Genomic DNA, 20,390 nt, shown 5'->3' on the forward strand with positions numbered 1-20,390 from the left:
CTGCCATCTCTACATAACAAGGAGTAGGCAAAATATTTATTTTATTTCCCAGATATTATTGATCCCACATAGTTTACACCTAAATGCTGTATGCTTTTTGGATGAAATATCATTTCAGCTTCCATTGACCTGGGTCCACATGGTAATTCTTTGCTCCTTGAGGCATTAATACTGTGTTTTCTGAAATGCTTGGCCTAGAGCCCAGGCTTAAAATTTCAGGACACTAGGAAATCATCTCTTATGATGACCTTTCTATGTCACTATGCTATGAGATTAAACTCTCTTCACTTACAAAATAAGAGAACAGATATAAAGACCAAGGACCAAGGCCTATTTTCTAGACCCATCTGATCAAGGCCCTAAGACCTTTTCCATACCAAATGGTCTCTAATTGATTTCCTTGTTGAATGATTGACCAAGAACCTTTGAGAATTGAAACAAATCAAGTAAGGAAAAAGAAAATGTATGAGCCTTGGATGCTTATTTGAACTTTTCTGCAGCCAATGAAAGAACATCTCTATCTTGTGGTTAGCTCAATAGGATCAGTAATAGGATATGAATGTATATTCCAGTTTCTCCAAGTAAGTTTCTTTTCACATATTTGCAATTCTCCTGAAGCATCTTTCATAGGGAGATTCTATGCTAGCCAAAAAAGGTGATTGGATCTCTGCACATATCAGTTTACCTTTACAGATATTTGAATAACATCTATTGTTTGGTTTGGATTGAATGACCAGCTCATCGTTTTGTAAAATGACATTTTGATTGCATTTTAACTTTCATAAAACACTTCCTTCATATAAGGCTTTGAAGTAGTTAGTGTGTATATTTTTCTTTCCATTTTACAGGTATTTTAAAGAAGACTTAGAATTGTTTAATGTATTATCTAAGTTTATAGAGCCAGCAAATTTGATATGTGGTATTTGAATTTAGGTCCCCTCCCCTCAGTCTTTCCATTACATCACATTCTCATTCTTGATATTCAATGATATTGCTCATGGGGGAAAAAAACAACATAAGGTGAAGCACTCAGAAATTCACCTTAGATACTTTAGAATGTTTTCTTTGTTTGCTTCAACAAATCCCAGGTATTTGGGGTTACTATTTGAAAATCATTTAGCATGTAGACAAATATCTATACAAACAACTTATTGCCTTACCCTGTATATATTCCCATATTAGAATAGAATTCAAAAGGCTAAATCAATGTTTCAACTAATGTGACATTGTAGGTACCTTTTGTTTCTTAGATGAGGCAATTTAAACTTTCAAATATTTTAACTCTACTATAGACCTACAAAGATGCTTCATCAGGGTGCTGGGATGAGCCTAAGCTTTTGAAGGCTATGCCAGCAAAATGCAAGAGAAAGGCAGACATTTCTTGCTAAGCTTAAAACTCTTTAAGTTTGTTCCTGTGAGAAGGCTTTGCATCTGTTGCATGAGAGATGTCCATCCCAGTCAAATTCAGGGAGGCTCATGATCATTCTGATCTCAGGATGATAGTGTTTTGGTTTTTGTTTGTTTGTTTGTTTGTTTTTATTTTTTTGGCACCTCAATGGTCAACCATTACATCTTAGGCTATATAAGAATCATGATCTGCATTTATGGAGGAAGGACTCAAATGGTAAAAATATAGATCCTTAAATAGTTGAAAGAAGTAGAGTACTTTAAATTTCTTTTGAACTATAATAGTTTTTAAAATATTACTCTATATGTTATTGACACCTCAAGGTTTCCTTTACTTCTTGAAAAGATATTTTCAGATATATCATTCTAAAACCTGTACTTGTAAAATATATCTTAGTTAATATAATTTAATTAAAATGTATTCATTGTTTTATTAATATTTTGCATGAGTAAACTTCTGCATATAATCCTCTTAGTCAAGATTATAGTAATAAATAGCAATAAAATAATAATGTATAAGGAATAGCCACAATTATTAATTAATTGAAATATTTTGCATGGAAATCAATAATCATATTATGAGTAAAAATAATAAAGAAAATCCTCTGAAATACCTTGGCAAGATATTCTTGCCAAGTGGAACTGTTTTCATGCATCCAGCATCCTGGAAGGTATCCAAATATTATAATATCTCATTTAGTTTTGAGCTAAAAGAAATTACTTTGTTTAACATTTATGACATTGAAGAGATCTTCTCTGGTCACTCCTCCAAGAAGAGATGCTCAGAAGACCACTTCCCTTTCTAGAGGAGGGGGTTTTGTATAATTTGACTCTATATATACTGGTGATACATAAGCATTGGGTCTTTGGCCAGGCTGAGATGGGCCTGGACCCTGACATTTGCAATTTACAACTTTCTACAATAAATGTCAGTATGGCTCAGATAATTGCTTCCTATTAGTTATTATTCATTTTTATAAAAACCAATAAAAGAATAATAGAACATTATATGCATATTATCTTCTATTTTTCTGCCAATTATATTGTTAGAAACTAATGAAAGAATATTCAATCATTCTTGAGGATATCATTAATGGAACACCTCCCATTTATATAGTACTCTATGAGACATAGTGGATGATACACAATAGAAAAATATGGAGTTCCTAACCCTCAAGAAAACACATGAAGCTCTCCACATTAGTTCTCTCATTCACAACAGTAGGTATTCTTAAATCTTCAGGACTCTTACATATTTATTTTGTTTTCACACTCAGATTCTGCTTTAATTGTTAAATAACTGTTCAAAAGACAAGTATATTATATGAATACATAAAATGAAACAATTGAGTTTAGTTGTACATTGTGTAATTATGTAATTTTGAAGAGAGAAGAATCAAAGGAGGAGAAGACAGTTATTGGCAGTTAGAACCAGCAGGGGATTTTGACATTTCTCCCCGGAGGAAGAGGAAGAGTGGTCTTCGGGTTTGAGAGCTAGGAGGAGAGAGCAGGCAGAAATCCTAGCTCTGATCTGTCCAGAGGCTTTCCTAAGGATCTTTCCCTTGGAAATTGAAATCCTGATTCCCTGTCCACAGCCATTGAGACACTGCTCATCTTTCAAGAATACACCATCCAGTCAATTGAGATTTGGACTCTACTGGGAGCAAATCTCTCAGACTCCCTTACTTATTACCTGTCCTTGCTGAGAGACCTTTTTAGATAAACTACAATTATTGAAGAAGATTAGAAATAAGAAATAGAATGGGAAGATGGAGAGAAGCTTAGGAGCTTGAATATCTTGGTTCCTGCCTAAATGAAAGACCCCAAAGGATTAGTGATGAAGGCACCCCCAAGTCCCTCTGCTCTTCACCCCTTTTCTCAATCCACGATTAGTTAATAATAAAAGACAACTAGCAGCCAGATAGCATTCTTGAATGCCTGGGAGACAACAAGGGAGAGGGAAAATAAAACTTGGCCTGACTTCCTCCATCTTTGAGCCAGACCACGCAGGGTGCAGTTAGCCTTGGATTGGGGTACCATCTACCTTCTCTGTTAGGATTCCCAGATTCTCCATATGGAGAGATGCCATCTCTGCTGGTCTAGGCATGAGCTAGACACGATAGTATGCAGAACATTTCATATTCTTTAAAGCATGACTTATATCCGCAATACTCCTGATTTTTGACGTGGCTGCAACTACTTTGGAACATCTATGATTTTCTTCCCATATTCTTTATATTGTCTGAGCATTCTTCCTCCCGTTTTTAGTTCCTTTTGTATGTTATCTTTTATTATTTGATAATAAGCTTCTTGAGGGCAGACTGTGTTTTTAAAAATGTATATCTATAGTACTTAACACAGAAACTGAGGCATAGCAGGCACTTATTGTTATTGACAGACAGTATTTAATACAGTGTCTTATTCATAGTAAGTACTTAATTTATTAAGTACACTTCATCAATTTATATATATATATATATATATATATATACATATACATATATATATATATATTTCAGGTATAATTATAGTGGAGAAAAGCAATGACTTTAATATTATAGTATTATAAATATTTTAAGCATTATCCTGTGAAAAAGGGATTAGTCTTCCCATACTTGTCCTCCGAGGGCAGAATGAGTAAGAATGAGGGCAATTAGCAAAGAAGTTTTAAGTATGATTTAAGAAAAAATCTCCCAAAGATGTGGGTCATCCGAAAAATGTAATTGTCTACTTAGGAAAGTGATCTGCTTTGTTGCTGGATGTCTTCAAGTGAAGGCTACATATCCACTTGTATACAATGTAGAGGAGATTCTCAATTAGGTATGGGTTTGATTGATAGCCTCTGAAGTGTTCTAGTGTTGAGATCCTATAAGTCCAATTCTTATAATTTGCTCCAATATTTCAAAGAGCTATGATTTTACCAGTGTCAGGACTTCTTCCATATGAGTTGAACAAAATCTTTTTATAATTTAATAGTTATTCATTGACAGTTATATTTAATAAGAGGGAAAGAAATCCCTAAATTTAGATTGGCTAAATGACAGAAAAAATAAAAGCTTTTCAATGGATCTGAAATTTGAAATAAACAAACATCTTTCCAGTTTCATGGGATGTGTTTTATAGATGGAGCCTTTGTATATGCATTTACCCTCACATTACAATAAGGCCTCAGAATGGGATCTTAGTGGTCAGTAGCAAGAAGCTAATGATAACTAATATGATAATTTGTCACATATTCAGGTATATTTATTATATATATATATCTCATAAGCCTTGCTTTTAAGTAGTACAATGGAGGTAGAAGGGTTATCTTTGAATTTTGGTGCTACTATTTACTAGCTAATTACCTTCAATAATTATTCTATTTGGAAATCCAGTGTCTTTATCTGTAATATGAAAGAGCTAAATTAAATTATCATTTAGGACCTTTAATAATCTAAATTATTATGATCTTTGGGACCTCTAGTGTCTAGAAACTTCATGGCCTATTATGGAAAGATTCCTGGATTTAAAGCTAAAGGACAAAGGTTCAAACTTTAGCTCTTTTACCTGCTCTACATGGTACCAGACATATTTTATGTAATCACTGTGGGCTTCATGTGTTTTATCTATAAAAAATGAATGTATTGGACTGTAGGCCTAAGGATTCTTCCATCTCCAAAGCCATTGATGTGTTCTATGATAGTCTTCAGGTTAGAAATATTCCTATGGAAAGATTCCCAGAATTGCATTGAATTTACCTGCACTGAAACTGAAATGACAGCCTTATTAAAGTACCTGTAGAAACTTTGATAAAGTGGTTAAGTGATTCATGTTAAATAAATATAAAAAATAAGTATAAAAAATAAGTGGTACAGATAGGTGGATAAGTGAATAGAATGGCAATATTGTATTCAGGAAAACCTGAGTTCAAATCTAGTCTCAGACACTAGCTATGTGCCTTTGGGCAAGTCACTTAACCCTTTTTGTCTCACTTTCTTTTTCTGTAAAATTAACTGGATAAAGAAATGGCAAACCACTTCTGTATCTTTGCCAAGAAACACCTCCCTCAAATAAAAAGTGTCACAAAGATTTGGACATGATTGAAAACAACTAATCAACAAAGACAAAACAATACTGTCATTTCCTAAATGTACTCATCCTGAGGAGAAAATGAGTGCACTTTTCTTTTAATATTTGCTTTAGAAATTTTCCTGATTATGTGGTTCATTAAATCCTGTTGCTCCCCTTCATTTCTCCCTATCTGATCTGAAGCATGGAGAGTTTATAAGGTGAAGTGGGGAACACAGGGTATTTCTTTTTAAACATATATTTTCTGCAATATTGGACAATAATCCTTTCTGTAAAATTGGTTTGACATTACCAGTTATTTGATTATTGTTTTCATCTGCTAAGCATCATTTAAATCTTGTCTCTTTCTAATTAGTCATATGACATCTTTCTACCATCAATGCTAGCAATAATATGAAAGAATAAAAATTCAAGATTAAGACCATCTGAACAACCAAGGTGATAATAGTGCTTCTTATTCTTTCCTCATTTGTCTCCTTTTGCTATTATGCACAGTAGCATGACATGAAAGAAGCCTAGGGAATGGAAACACCATCCTATTAGCTTCAAAAAAGCTTGTGTGTGAGATTACTTACAAACCTTCTTCTCAGGGGGTGAAGATAAAAAGGAGTAATCTCTCTCATCCCCAGGCCATCAATCTGAAGTCTCCAGAGTTCTGATTTTCTTGAATAAGTAGTTCAATATTCTATCAGGGGAAAATTATGAATACTCAGCCAGAACAATTCTATTTATCTAATTTCACTAAGTCCTTTTAATACTGCTCAAATAGAAAGGAGTCACGAGTACATAGAGGAAATATGCAAAATGAGAAATATAAACATTCAAATATTTCCATTCTTCCTAACAGAGTATTTGAAGGGAATCAGAGGAAGGGGTGCTGTTCTGAAAAGTCAGTCTATTTTTTGTGTGGCACCATCCTTTATCTAAAAGTGTAATACAACATGCTAAATTCACGTGATATCAATTTGCCCTATTCTTTTGATTATGGCCTTTCAGATCTGCCCATCCCCTTCCCCCCAAATTTAAAGCTTGATTTGAACTTTTAATATTCTACTACTATTAATATTGGAAATTGTATAGTGTCTTCATATCTGTTATATGCAAAGAGTTCTTCATAATTATTTTAAATATTCACCATAATAAATCAACATAGCAGGTCAGTTAAAATATAAAAAGTTGGATAGGCAAGTCTCAGTTTTTTCATATCTAAATTGAGTGTTAAATTATTTAACCTATAAGATTCAAAGGGTTCTTCTAGTTTTAAATATGTGATTTTATGATTTGCTATTTAAACACAATCTTAAAACTGTGACGAGATCACTTATATACCAGTCATTGGGTTTTCTCTTTCTCTCTAAAATAAATGCAATTTAGACATTTCTATACAATCAATTATAAATTTACTAAGCATATTGTTTTCTATACAAACACAAACTTTTTTGATTTTTATTTATAGATTAATCCCATTAAGGGCAAAAATAATTTAGAAATGACATTTTCTAGGTAAAAATATTTGCTTGGTCAGTTGAGAATAAATAGCTAAAATGTAGAATATAACTAATTGCTGAATGGTCAGCGTGTAGTTTTGTCTCCATATAGAAATCTTGTTTCTCCTTTTTTTAAAGTATTTTAGGATGGGGAGACTAATCAAAAGCAAGTATTCTATGTGTACCTATTAAAGTATATTCTGATCCCATTCCCACTGATTATCAATTAATTTATGTTAATATTAATGGCATAGACTTCCAGATATCCATTTGTAGACCCAACAAAACGTTAAGTTAGACACACACTCAAATCATCCATCATGTGTGCTAAGAAAGAAAGACAAAGCTTTGAATCTGAATTTTGAAGTCAAATTGAGAAGTAAGGCATAGTGTTGTATGTAAGAAACTTACTAGCATTCTCAAAGTTCATTGAAAAGGGCATGTTTAAATCAATTAACAAATAATATCTGTCATAATATAACCTTTTAAAGTTGCAAAATGTAAAATAACAGATTAAAAAATATTCAAAATATCTGTGCCCTGTTAATGACTCATGAGATTAATCGTTGTAACATTATGATAAAAATTAATATATAGAAACATTACACACTTGACAATCATAAATCTAATAATTAAACTATTTTGTTTTTCATAATTGAACCAGAATTGCAAAACTGATGTCAGCAAGACTACCTTTAATGACATACAAAGAAATCAACAGGCCTGTTTTTTCTGTATTTTGCTAATAAATCTGAGCTTCAAAAGGCAGGGAATACTTAAAGATAAATGACTTAGAGGACAAAATTAATGCCTTCAAATGCCTCAATTTACTCAAGCAGTCAATTTAATTTAATATTAATCAGTTACCCAGATATTTCTTTTCATGATGCTGAACTCTACCAGGATTGCATTTAAACTAGAAAGCATTGTTATGAAAGAAATTACTATGTTTAGTCCCCCTACATGAGTTCCAGACATAACAATATAAGTTGACCATTTTTAATAATTTACCATTATTTTTAGGAGTAAAACAATCTAATGTTTATCCTGATATAAAGAATTTGATTTTTCTTTATATTTCTATAAAAATTAACTTGAAATTAAGAAAGATGAATTTGTCTTTTGAGGACCACTTTATAGTAATGCAATGATCTGTTTTTCTGATGTGACATTCATTGATTGCTCTAGTGAAATGTCTAGATTTACCCTTTTCTTTTGAGAAGTTATTATAGCTTGTGTGTATACTCTTGACCAAAAAAAAATTAAAATGACTATAGAATCATAGATAAATATTTGACAGATTATAAATGGGAAAATTATGTAAAGAACTAGAATATATTGTTGGAAAAACATCAAATACAGCAGATAGGAAGATTTCAGATTATCAAAAGAAGAGATGTTTATGAAATTGATTCAAGATTATGTAGTATAGAAGCCTCGTAAAAATAGCTTTTGAGCTGGGCTTGAAGTCAGAAAAACCTACATTTCAGTTCTGTCTCTGACGCAAACCAGGTAAACAATCTTTATAAGTCACTTCTTCTTTTAGGCAACTAGGCAACTATCTTAAAGTTCATTGCTTGGGAGTGAGATACTTCTTACATGGGAGTTTCTTATTAAAAACACACACACACACACACACACACACACACACACACATACACACACATACACAAACCCCCACAAACCCACACCCATTCCCTATTATTTAATGAAGACAAAACAAGAAGAATAGAAATTTTAATCACTAAAGACTATCACCTAATAAAAACCAATTTTAGAAAATTGAGAAATTGTCTACCTATTGATCAAAATCAAAGCTATATCCAATCTTTTACAAATTTCTAAATATATAAATGTGATGTGTTGCTAGTTAGAAACCTTGAATAATAAGGCTAACAAAAATGAAAAGCTAGCCCAAACCTGTGATAACCTTTTTTCAAAGATGAAAAAGATTTGACCACACAATTATAGACTATGGTTTACCTGAAATAATCCTCCTTCAGTGATGTTGATTATATAATGGCAAAATTGTAATTATCTACATTTATTTAACTTCAATTTTGTTCCATTTCCTCATATTTTAAAACTCATGTCACATTGGGACTGATGAAGAGTCAGAAATGTGGCACCAAGAGAGGCAGTTTCTAGGTTGCCTCTCTATTAAGATAGGCTCTTCAGATAATAGCTGATATGATATGCTGTAATGAGTTTGGTAAGGTTATTGTTTTAATTCCTTTGGCTCTTGGACTAGAGTGTGGGAAAGTCACCATCAGAGTCTAAGGAGAGATAGTCAAAGTGGTTGCTGTAGTTTTATTTGCCATGTATATTCCATTTCCTGTCTCTGTAGGATGCTTTGCTACCTCATCTAAACCAAGTTGCCTTCTTTTTGGGTAGTAAATGATCAGCAGTTGTGGAGATAATTGGTTGCTTCTCAACAGAGATTGTTTCCTTCTATGATAGCTTTGAGAGCTGTGATGAATGCAGGATGAATGGGGGTAGGGAACACTGATTTTGGGGACTTGTGCTCAAGGTCCTGGACTATCATGATTGGTAAATAAGTCCAATAGGTAGGTAACACCTGAGTAAATCTTGCTACTCTAATTAATTTGGGCAATGAGTGATAGATCACAGCTTGTACAGAATTTAATAAAAGTCTTATGTTAGCTTTTAATCATGAGTTTTAAAGCTGTCAGGGACCCACCTCATTTGATAGATGAAGAAGCTTAAATCCAAAAAGTTTATATAATTTTCCATGGAAACATTTTTGATACTATCAGCTGTTCCATATTACACATGTAAAAAATCAATTTGACTTTCCATAAACTTAATAGATCAAATAATAATATTAGGATGAATATTTTAAAAAAATATTTTAGTAAAAATAAAATATTTATTTCTAAAGTGGATGAATGGGACACTAGGAAATCAGAAAGTACATATTCCTAGTAAAAATATCTAACCAATTTTTGCTTAACACTGCTCTCTCAGTAAATATGACCAAATTCAGGTATCTTAAATTGGGGTAACAGACCACTGAAGAACCAAGTTAAATAATATGTAAATTTAAGGCTCTATGAAGAGATCTTTCAAGATAACTTTTTCCACACCCAACATTATATTGTGACTTATTTGGAGTTTAGTAAATTTAATGGTGTTTGATTATAATAAATGCCTTGAAGCTCTAGCTGTTCCTTTAAATAAGATAAATAGATAAAAGATAGTTCTTCAAGGAGTCGAATTTCAGTTCAATAGGACAAGAAGTATACTTAAATTTTGAGCAAAGGGCTTTAGTAACCAAAAAAAGTGACTGTTATTTTATTCTCAGTTGATAGTAAATGGTCTCTTTATATGCAGTATGTTAGAGAAAGCTGTATTCCACAAGAGAAAGGCATTGTAATATTCTAAACTCAAAAATGAATCTGGGCAACCCTTAAAGTGGCTGTTATAAATCATAAAGAAATTCTAGTTTACTGAATATCAGATTTCCATGAAATCACATTCATACACAGACAGTTCAAATTGTAATTGAAGATGCCAGCCTTCATTCATCTTATAAAGGATTATTTTGGCAGAGCTTTACTTATTCTTTTGTATTTTGAGTCAATTTTTCTCTGTCTATTGCCTCTGAGAAGATGAAAAAGGACAGACCTGAGGTTTTTCAGGTAAATCCAACAAAATAGTAACAATTGCTAATCTTAAAAACAATAATACTTTCCCTTTCAACCAACAAGAAAAGTGTGGTATAATTTTAAATTCGACCTGTAAGGCATATGAAAAGAAAGGTATAAAAATAGGTTACTCAAAAAAATTGCCTTGTGCAAAATGTCACAGCTTCAACAGTGGATTTGGATGAAATTATTAACAAATTAGACTCTTTTTTGGATTCATATAAATTATGACTAAAGGTCACTGGTAGCTACTTAGCCATCTTAGACCTTTATTACACATTTGAAATGTTTCAGACACAATGTTTAATGCTGAGGATATGAATACAAGTAAAAGAAAAATCTCTGCTCTCTAGGTATTTATATACTAATTAGAAAGGGCAAAACAAAAACAGAAGTTGGACAGAAGGTATATGCATGTTTGTGGCAAGTTAGAAAAAGTCCAGAATATCAGGAGTTGAGCTAGATGTGAGAGGAACATTGGTGACCTGGACAATTCCTCAAATGGCCATTTCAGGAAGGCATTCTCTGATAGAAATGGGGATTTATAGAGATACAGGTAGAAAATTCTGGAGAGTCAGGATGCTGATACTTTATCTTCTCAAATGGTAATGCTCCACATCATAGTAGGTAATAAATGCCTAAAGTTATTTTCCATATCTGCCTTCAAGAGAAATTTTTACCTCTTTAAAAAAGGAATTATAAAAGAGTAATCAATAGAATCTATTTCTTCTAATTAGCAATTTTCAATTAGAGTACTATTACATATTAATGTTTCCATTAAGAGATATTTTTGTGGTATAATTTCCAAAATTCCATATTTTTGGAATATACCACTATGTGCTTCTTTGTTTTAATTGAATTATCCTAGCACTTCTTCACAAAAAAGCAAAACTAAATAAATTAATTTACAAGATTACAATTGAGAGAGAATATATTCTTCCACATAAATTAATTTTTAAAAAATGAACCATTCATATTGAGACATGCCATCTAAGGGACTGTTTTCTTAGAAACACATGCAGATTTGCAAATACATTTTGGTAAGCAAAATGAACAGAATATAAATGAACTAAAAGATTCCTCATATAGAAGTAACTTTGAAGAAAATTTAACATAAGTCATTTAAATTTTTGAATCCTTTAATATCACACAACTATACCAACAAAATCTGGAATTGCATTTAAGAATAAGCAAAACAATTTTGGATGAAAATCAGTTTAAGAAAACACACTCTAAATTTTACATAAAGGGTAAACCATGTTTTTATTTTGGGGATATGACTTTTTTTTAAAAAACCCTTAACTTCCATATTAGAATCAAAGCTATGGATTGGTTCTAAGGCAGAAGAGCATAAGGGCTAGGCAAAGGGGATCAAGTGACTTGCTCAGGGTCACAAAACTAGGAAGTGTCTGAGGCCACATTTGAACTTAGGACCTCCTGTTTTTAGCTCTGGTTCTCAATCTATTGAGCCAAATAGTTGCCCCACAGACATATGGTATAGCTTAAAGCTTATAAAAATTTCAGTGATAATAGAATTTTTTCCAAATAACATTAACTTCTTTTTTAAATTATGTATTTTCATAATGTCTATAGGAAAATTACCTTTGGAAAACCTTACTGAACTTGAAGGTATCTGAATTCCGAGAGTCAAGTAGACAATGTTTTTTTCCCCCAAAGATCAATCCAGCTAGTTTAAGGGAAGCTAACAACCAGACTGGTCACAATGTGGTTAATTTTTCACCTATAGCAACTCATAAAAGCTATCTACTAAGTGAAGGAGATTGTTGATATTCATTTTAAAGAAATTAACTGTACAGATGAAGTAAAAAATCCCAATTTAAAGACTATTCCTAAAATAATTCACTTTGAATAATTTTTAAATCTACTAAAATATAGTTTTAAATTGTTAAGAGAAAATCTACATTACAAATTAAAACTGCATTAGCAAATAGGACAATACATCATTTTCTTTAATATGACTTAGCAAGAAGATGAAGGAAAGCCAAGAGATGTGGCTCTAAGGGATTATTTATTATTAGATCAGTTTTTCCCTCACCATTTTTACTCATCTTGGTGAAATGAATAAATTTGTGCATACATTTGACGTGATGCATACAGAACAGAGAGAATTATCTTAATTAGTTTTTTAAGATCAAGGATGAACTATTTAATATTGAAAATGACCTTGGTGAGATTGGAGCCAAGCTATAGACTTTCTGCTCCTCTGGAAAATAATAAAGTCATCAATATATGAAATAGATTTCTAACATAGAGTTTCTCTTTTTTCAAGTGCTGAAAATCAAACAGATTAAGGAATAGCAATGGGAAGATTATGATTGCTAAATGGAGACAACAATGTCTGACTAAACAAAATGGGTACAAATAAAGAGAAAAATGGCATAATTTATTTTCTAGTTGTTTTAGGGTTGTAATAAACTATTCTCTATTTTTGCAGAGAATAAGATGGAATGACAAGCTTCAGAAGTCAAAAACATATTTTCTAATATAAAGGTTGTGAGGCTCATAAGTGGATATCCAAAGGAAGCTGTAAATATGTTTTTCTATTATATATATATATATATATATATATATATATATATCTTCAAAAACTATTAGTGTAAGGTGGGCAATTTTAAATAAAAGCTTTGTGTGTAGAAGTAGGGTAATGGAATCAATTAACTATTAAAATCCTTCTGAAGGCTTCTTATAATTATACTTTATAGGAGCAAGAATGAAGACAATACATAGAGAAAAATACCTAATTCAACAACCTTTCACCTTATAAAAGATTCAATGATAAATGGTCCATATTTTATCTGCTTTAAGATCTTTATTTTGGTTCTTAGCCAGGTGTTCAGGGACCATATCTTGATTCCCAGGCAATTTGTTCAGTATTAACTGCTAGCGCTAAATATATAAGTACTATACATCTCTCTCTATTATCTCTCTGTGGCATTATACATATGCTTCTAAAACTATGTACATAGAAATTAAATTTAAAAAATTCCAGGGAACTAGTACAAGCACTCCATTACTCTTTTAAAATAATCTTTTTTTAAACAAAAGATACTTTAAAATGGATGTTCTAAAAAGATCTCCAAAAAATGTTGTATATTTTAGCAGGCACAGATATTTATAAGAGATCTGTAATTCATAATTTGCAGTTATTTAGGTAGATAAAAGGAAGTATATTTTTCTTTTTACTTACATTTTAATTAATAAACAAGATACAATGCTACATATGCTGGGGACACAAAGACAAAAAAAAACAGAAACAAAAACAAAAAACTTTTCCTTCAAATCTCTACCCCAACCCTAACATTCCATGCAGTGAGGTTAGGAAAATGATGCAAGGAGAATTACAGAAATTGTATCAGTAATTTCATTGGTATGCAGAATAAGCTGGTGAGGAAACTTCCCCTACCAATGAAGGTCAGCACATTCTCTGCAGCTGCTGGCCTTAGAGTCTCCTAAATCACTACCTGGTTAAATTCAGGCTTTTCCATGATCAATTATGCACATAATTGTTCGTATGTTGTTTCCTCCATTGGAGTGTGAATTTCCTAACAAATATTGTCTTTGGATCTCCAGTGCTTAGCACTGTGTATTGCACATAAAAAGGTCTTAGTAAATATTTGTTAACCGTTTGTTGCTTAACATAAGTATCATGAATCAGAGGTGAGAGATGAAATCAGCTCTTCTTGCCTTCAAGATGGGTTATCCTTATGGTACAATATGCTGTAGTGCACAAAATAAGAAATATAAAATACATACAAAATAAACGTAAAGCTGTTTTCTACTTCCTTTGTCATCTTTTTTCTCCTGCTCTTCTTCCTCTTCCTAAAAAGCCTATAAAAAAGAGCAAAAGAATCTAAGAGTTGAAGGTGAGAAGAAAGCATATATTAGGTAAGGGGGATTGACTGAGCAATGGCTAAGAGAATGAATACTTCTCTAGCTCACATTTTCTGAATGTGCCGAAGAAAGTCAATTTTTACATGATTTCCACAATTAGATATTGCCAATAAGAAGTCACTGGTTGGAGGTCACTAATCAAATCTGGACAAATATGGTAATATGTGCAATGCACAATGTTTTAGCATTGGGGATCCAGAGAGGAGTAAAAGACAGTTCCTGTTCTCAAGGAGTCTAATGGTGGCATAACATTCAAATATTGGATAAACATTACAATGTTTTTGAAAATATCAGACAGCCAAATAGATGTAGAAAGCAGGAGCACTGCTATAGAGTTCATATTTACCAGCATTATGTTAATATCTGTGTGCTGGTGGTCAGTAGAATAGAAAGATGAAGAAAAGAAGGACTAAACTGTTCATGAGATACATATATTTGTGAGTCTAGGACAGAGAAAATACAACAATTAAGAATGTAGTCAGGGGGGCAGCTGGGTAGCTCAGTGGAGTGAGAGTCCTAGGTTCAAACCCGGCCTCAGCCACTTCCCAGCTGTGTGACCCTGGGCAAGTCACTTGACCCCCATTGCCCACCCTTACCAATCTTCCACCTATGAGACAATACACCGAAGTACAAGGGTTTAAAAAAAAAAAGAATGTAGTCAGGGAATGACCAGATATAGGTTCAGTCAAGTGTAAATGGCACACACGTATAGTGGTTAGTGGAACAATATGGAACCAAACTCTTTTTGGAAAGACAGCAACAAATAAATCTCATGAATAGTCACCAAGGTTAGAACCATCCATCTCTCAGGAGCTGTGACCCCAGTGATAATAGAAACAAAAATCAGAAAAAAGCAGTGAATAACTTGAGTTCAAGTACCATGCTCACCAAGCAAATGTTCTTACAACCATACATCCAAAATATAGCCATGGTGGTTGAGAGGGGAGAAAAATAAAACCGTACCACATGGCTACAATTCCAGAGGAAAGGTTGCCTGAATCCCAACAGACATTTTAAAAAGAAAGGTAGGTAAAGGTTTCCTATACCTCTTATAACAAAAGAGAAAATATGCTGTTAGTCAGCAATCATTTTAGATATAGTCCTCCATGCAGAAAGATCAAGGGATCAAATAGAAATTACTGATAATGTGCAGTTTTTGGTGGGGGGGGCTAGGAACTATATCTCATTCCATCAACACTTGCATTTTATTTTTAAAATAATTCAATATTTTATTTAATTTACAGGTATTATTTGTATATAAGGAGAAAATAGTTTCTAATACTATCCTTTTTGTCATTTTCAGCTCTTATAAATTCTTCTTTTATAATTTTTAAAATAATTATTTCTCTCTTTGTGAAAATAAAATTAGCTGTCTGTCCTTTCCCTCCAAATGCTTCTAATTTCAATTATCATTACATTTATTTATTTACTTTTAATTTAATTTCAGAATTTCTATTTCTATGAGTTTAATTAGAGTATTTTGGTTAGCTGATTTTTCATTTTTTTATTTATTTACTTATTATTTATTTTTTTATTTATTTGTATTTTATTTGTCTATTTATTAATTTGTCCTTCCCTTTTTTGTTGATGAAACTATATTTGGATATACATGTTATTTCCTATTTATAGCTGTGGAAAAGTAATTTGAAATTCTAATTAAATAAAATATTCATATATTTTAATGTAAAAATTCCATTTTAGACATATAGATCAAGGAAGTCAATGATAAAAGGCAAGGCCCTATATCTACCAAAATAGTTATAAATACAGTTGTTATGGCAAGAAAGAATTAATTGGGAAATGGCTAAAAATTTTGTGATATGGAAATGTTATTTAATATTTTGGTTCTGCAAATGCACTGAATTTTATGAATATTGAAATCCTTGTGAAGACTTATATGAACTGATTTAAAGTGAGTTAGTGGCAACTGGAAAACACAGTAATAAAAGCTTCAACAATATGAATGGGAGGAATATCAACCAAGTAGTTATAAAAGGTAATACTATGAAATTATAAAGGTGGATCTTGTCTTCAAATAAAGAGATGTAAGAAAAGAAGGCCTCACTTCATTGCAAAGCTTGGAGAGCTATGGATTTGGAACATGACAGATAATGTTAGACATTTTCTCACATTAAGATTACTGATTTTTTAAAGTAAAGTCTCTTTTGGAGGGAAGGCTATTGGTTCAGCAATCATGACATACAATTTCCTCAAAAGCACTATTCTATATAAAATCACTCTATAAAAATCACAAAGTCCATGAGTAAACTGGACTTAGAGACAGAGTGATCAAAAACTGTGCAAGAGATGAAGAAAAAATAGGAACTTAATAAAAATGGTGGCTCAGTTTTGTATACATTAAGTAGAAAAGAAATAGACAAATGGTGATGTAAACTAAACCCTGGATTTCAGAAATTAGGAAAATTTTATTTACGATTTTCAGGGCTGCAAAATATCATAAAACGTGATCAGAGTAGAACAGACTAACTAGCCACTGCCTACAACTCCCGCTGTTTCAGAAGATATCTAATAATGGTGGTAGTTGACCTGGACAAAGGCCTGAAGGTTACTTGTGAAAGGTAAATAAAGGTTGTAGCTTGGGAAGTATTGTGAAGTTTTCTGAATTCTGAGTGTTTCTCTCTGAAGAAATCATTCAGAAGCAAACTAGACTCAATATGTTCTCTGGTGTATAAATTAAGTTGGAATGAAACTGGCATTTTCAAAACGTGTTACATTAGAACTGACTCTAATAGGAATTAGAGATGATACAAAAACAAAATGTATCAATAAAATTTATTCTATTAATTTTTTTCAGATTACATGTTGATACAATTTTCAACCATCATTTTTTGACCTTTTGAGACCCATGTTCTCTCTCTCTTCTAGTCACCCTCCAACTTCAATAGCAGCTATTATGATATAGGTTGTACATATAATTCCATGTTCATCATGTGAAACAAGAAACATTACTTACACTAGAGAAAACTAATAAATAAAGTGAAAAATGGTCTGCTTCAATCTGCATTCATATTCTATCAGTTCCTTCTATGGCAGATAGTCTTTTTCTACATGAGTTCCTCGGAATTGTCTTGGATCCTTTCATTATTGAAAATAATTACCATTCACAAATGATCATTGTACATTGTTGTTGTGTTCTCCTATTTCTGCTCACTTCACTTTGCATCAATTCATTTAAATCTTTCCATTTTGAGGGAAATTTATTTTATCATTTCTTACAACACAATTGTACACCATTAAAATCATATACCACACCTTGTTCAGCCATTCCCCATATGATAGATATCTCTTCAGTTTCCAATTTCTTGCCTCCTCAAAAAAATGTTTCTATAAATATTTTTGTACAAATAGATCCTTTGCCCAATCTTTTACCTCTTTGAGGTACAGACCTAGTAGTGGTATTATTGCGGCAAAGGGTCAGTACAATTTGATGGCCCTTTGAGCATGGTTCCAAATTGCTCCATCAACAGTATATTAGTGATCCAGTTTTATCACATTCTTTACAACATTTTTTTCTTTTTCTCTTTTTTTTTCTTATTAGAAGATCTAATAGATATGAATTGTACCATAGGGTTATTTTATTTTATTATTTTTAAAAAATTAATTAAGAATATTTTTCCGTGGTTACATGATTCATGTTCTTTCCTTCCCCTCCTTTCTCTTCCTTCCCAGAGCTGACAAAGAATTCCACTGGGTTGTACATGTATCATTATTCAAAATAGGGTGATCATTTAAAGTCAAAATCCCCAATAATATGCTCATTGAACCACATATGTTTTTCTTCTGCATTTCTACACCCACAATTCTTTCTCTGGATGTGGAGAGTGTTCTTTCTCATAAGTCCCTCAGAATTGTCCTGGATCATTGCATTGCATCTACTAGAAAAAAATCTATTACATTTGATTGTTCCACTATGTATCAGTCCCCCAGAGTTATTTTAATTTGTATTTCTGTAGTTGATAGTGATTAGGAACATTTTTATATGACTTACAATGGTTTTAATTTCTTCATCTGAGTTTTGCCTGTTCATATCCTTTTACCATTTATCAACTGGGGAATACTTAGTATTTTTAAAATTTGACTTGGTTCTCTATATATTTGAAAATTGAGTCCTTTGTTAGAGACACTTGCTATAAAGATTTTTCCCAGTTGTTTTGTTCTAGTTTCGACTGCATTGCTTTTTTATTTTTGCAGGGGGGTGGCATTTTAAATTAAATTTAGTCAAGGTTAACTATTCTACATCCCCTAGTGTACTGCTTTTTTATTGGGCTCCTCTTAAATTGTTTATGGTATAACCCTTCATTTCCAAATCATGCATCTATTTTGACTTCACATTTGTATATTACAAGAAATGCTGGATTGTTCCTTTTGTTGTCATACGTTCTTATTCTAAAAATTTGGAACTTTGAATTTGTCAAAAACTTAGTTATTATTTATGGCCATTTTCTATTGTGTGTGGAGTATCTAATCTAGCCCATTGATTCACTACTCTATTTCTTAGCCAACCACTTTTTAATACAACTTACAAACTTGTTTTTAATAGAAGAAGAAAAGTGCCTCTCTTACTGGACCAGTTAGTAAATAAGAGTGCTTTTTTCACAGATCCAAGAAGAAAAATCATCATAAAATTAAATTTCAAACTGGATTTCTGATAATATGAAACTTCATGAGCTTTAGAATTAGAAAAAGCTGATGGAAACTTCATAATGTATATGAAACAATAAAATTTCTCTCTTTTTATGTGTAGCAGAATTTCAGTCTATTACTTCACATAGACCTTAGATCTATTGCCTCCCTGTTTTTTTCTGCTCCTTGATTAGTGTATATCACCCACATGCAAAATATATATGCATATTCAGGTGAATATATATATATATATATATGTGTGTGTGTATGTATACATATACACACATATATATGGAGATTTTAAAATCATGAGGAAAAGTTTTATCTATTAAAATTAATAATATTTAAGGAACATGTATGGGTACTTAGAATAAATTGATAAATTAGAAAATTGCTTTAGTAATTTATAAATAAATACAAGAATATACTTATTAATTATCTCATAAAGAGGAATTCAAATAACTAAGGTAATAAATCAAGTAGTAGGCAGTGAAGGTGACAATTCAAGCTGCATGATCCTGGGTAAATCACTTCATCCCTTTTACCTTGGTTTCCTCAATCATAAAATGATGATAATAATACTTTCTTACAAAAATATTATTTTATCAAACAAGAAAGGGCATGTTCTTCATTATTCTCACTTCTAATTTGAAAATCATTTCTAAGGAGGCCACTTGTATAGAATCACAGTATTATATTGTTTGAAAAAAGATCAAAATCAATATTTTTAAAAGAATAAAAATGTGATGGATGAAGCCAAACAACCTTGACCTACATATGTAAACTATTTATGTTAAGCAAGCACTGACATAGACTATTAAAATATTCTAAGTATTTTTAACCAAATTAAAACTATTGCAATGACATTGAAGTTCAAAGAGTCTAGTACTAACTCTAGTCAGCAGATGGGCATCTATTTGACAAAAATATATATCAGCCAAGGTCAAAAGCAGTTTGGCTTACAAACTCATTTGTAAGATCTTAGAAAGGAAGATAGTGAAAGATTATGAGAAATATTGCCTCATAAACAGAGAGAAGTAATTGAGGAAAAAGAATTTGGTAGAGATATATAACTAAGCTATATCATCTTAAGGGCATATAAGAATGAAACTGGAAAGGAGACAAATAAAAGATGAAAAACAGAGAAGATTAGTCAATTTTTCTTTAACATAAACTTATCAAGAATATTAGAAACAATATA

Source organism: Gracilinanus agilis, chromosome 1 (genome assembly GCF_016433145.1).
Source record: "Gracilinanus agilis isolate LMUSP501 chromosome 1, AgileGrace, whole genome shotgun sequence".
In the NCBI taxonomy this organism is placed as follows: Eukaryota; Metazoa; Chordata; class Mammalia; order Didelphimorphia; family Didelphidae; genus Gracilinanus; species Gracilinanus agilis.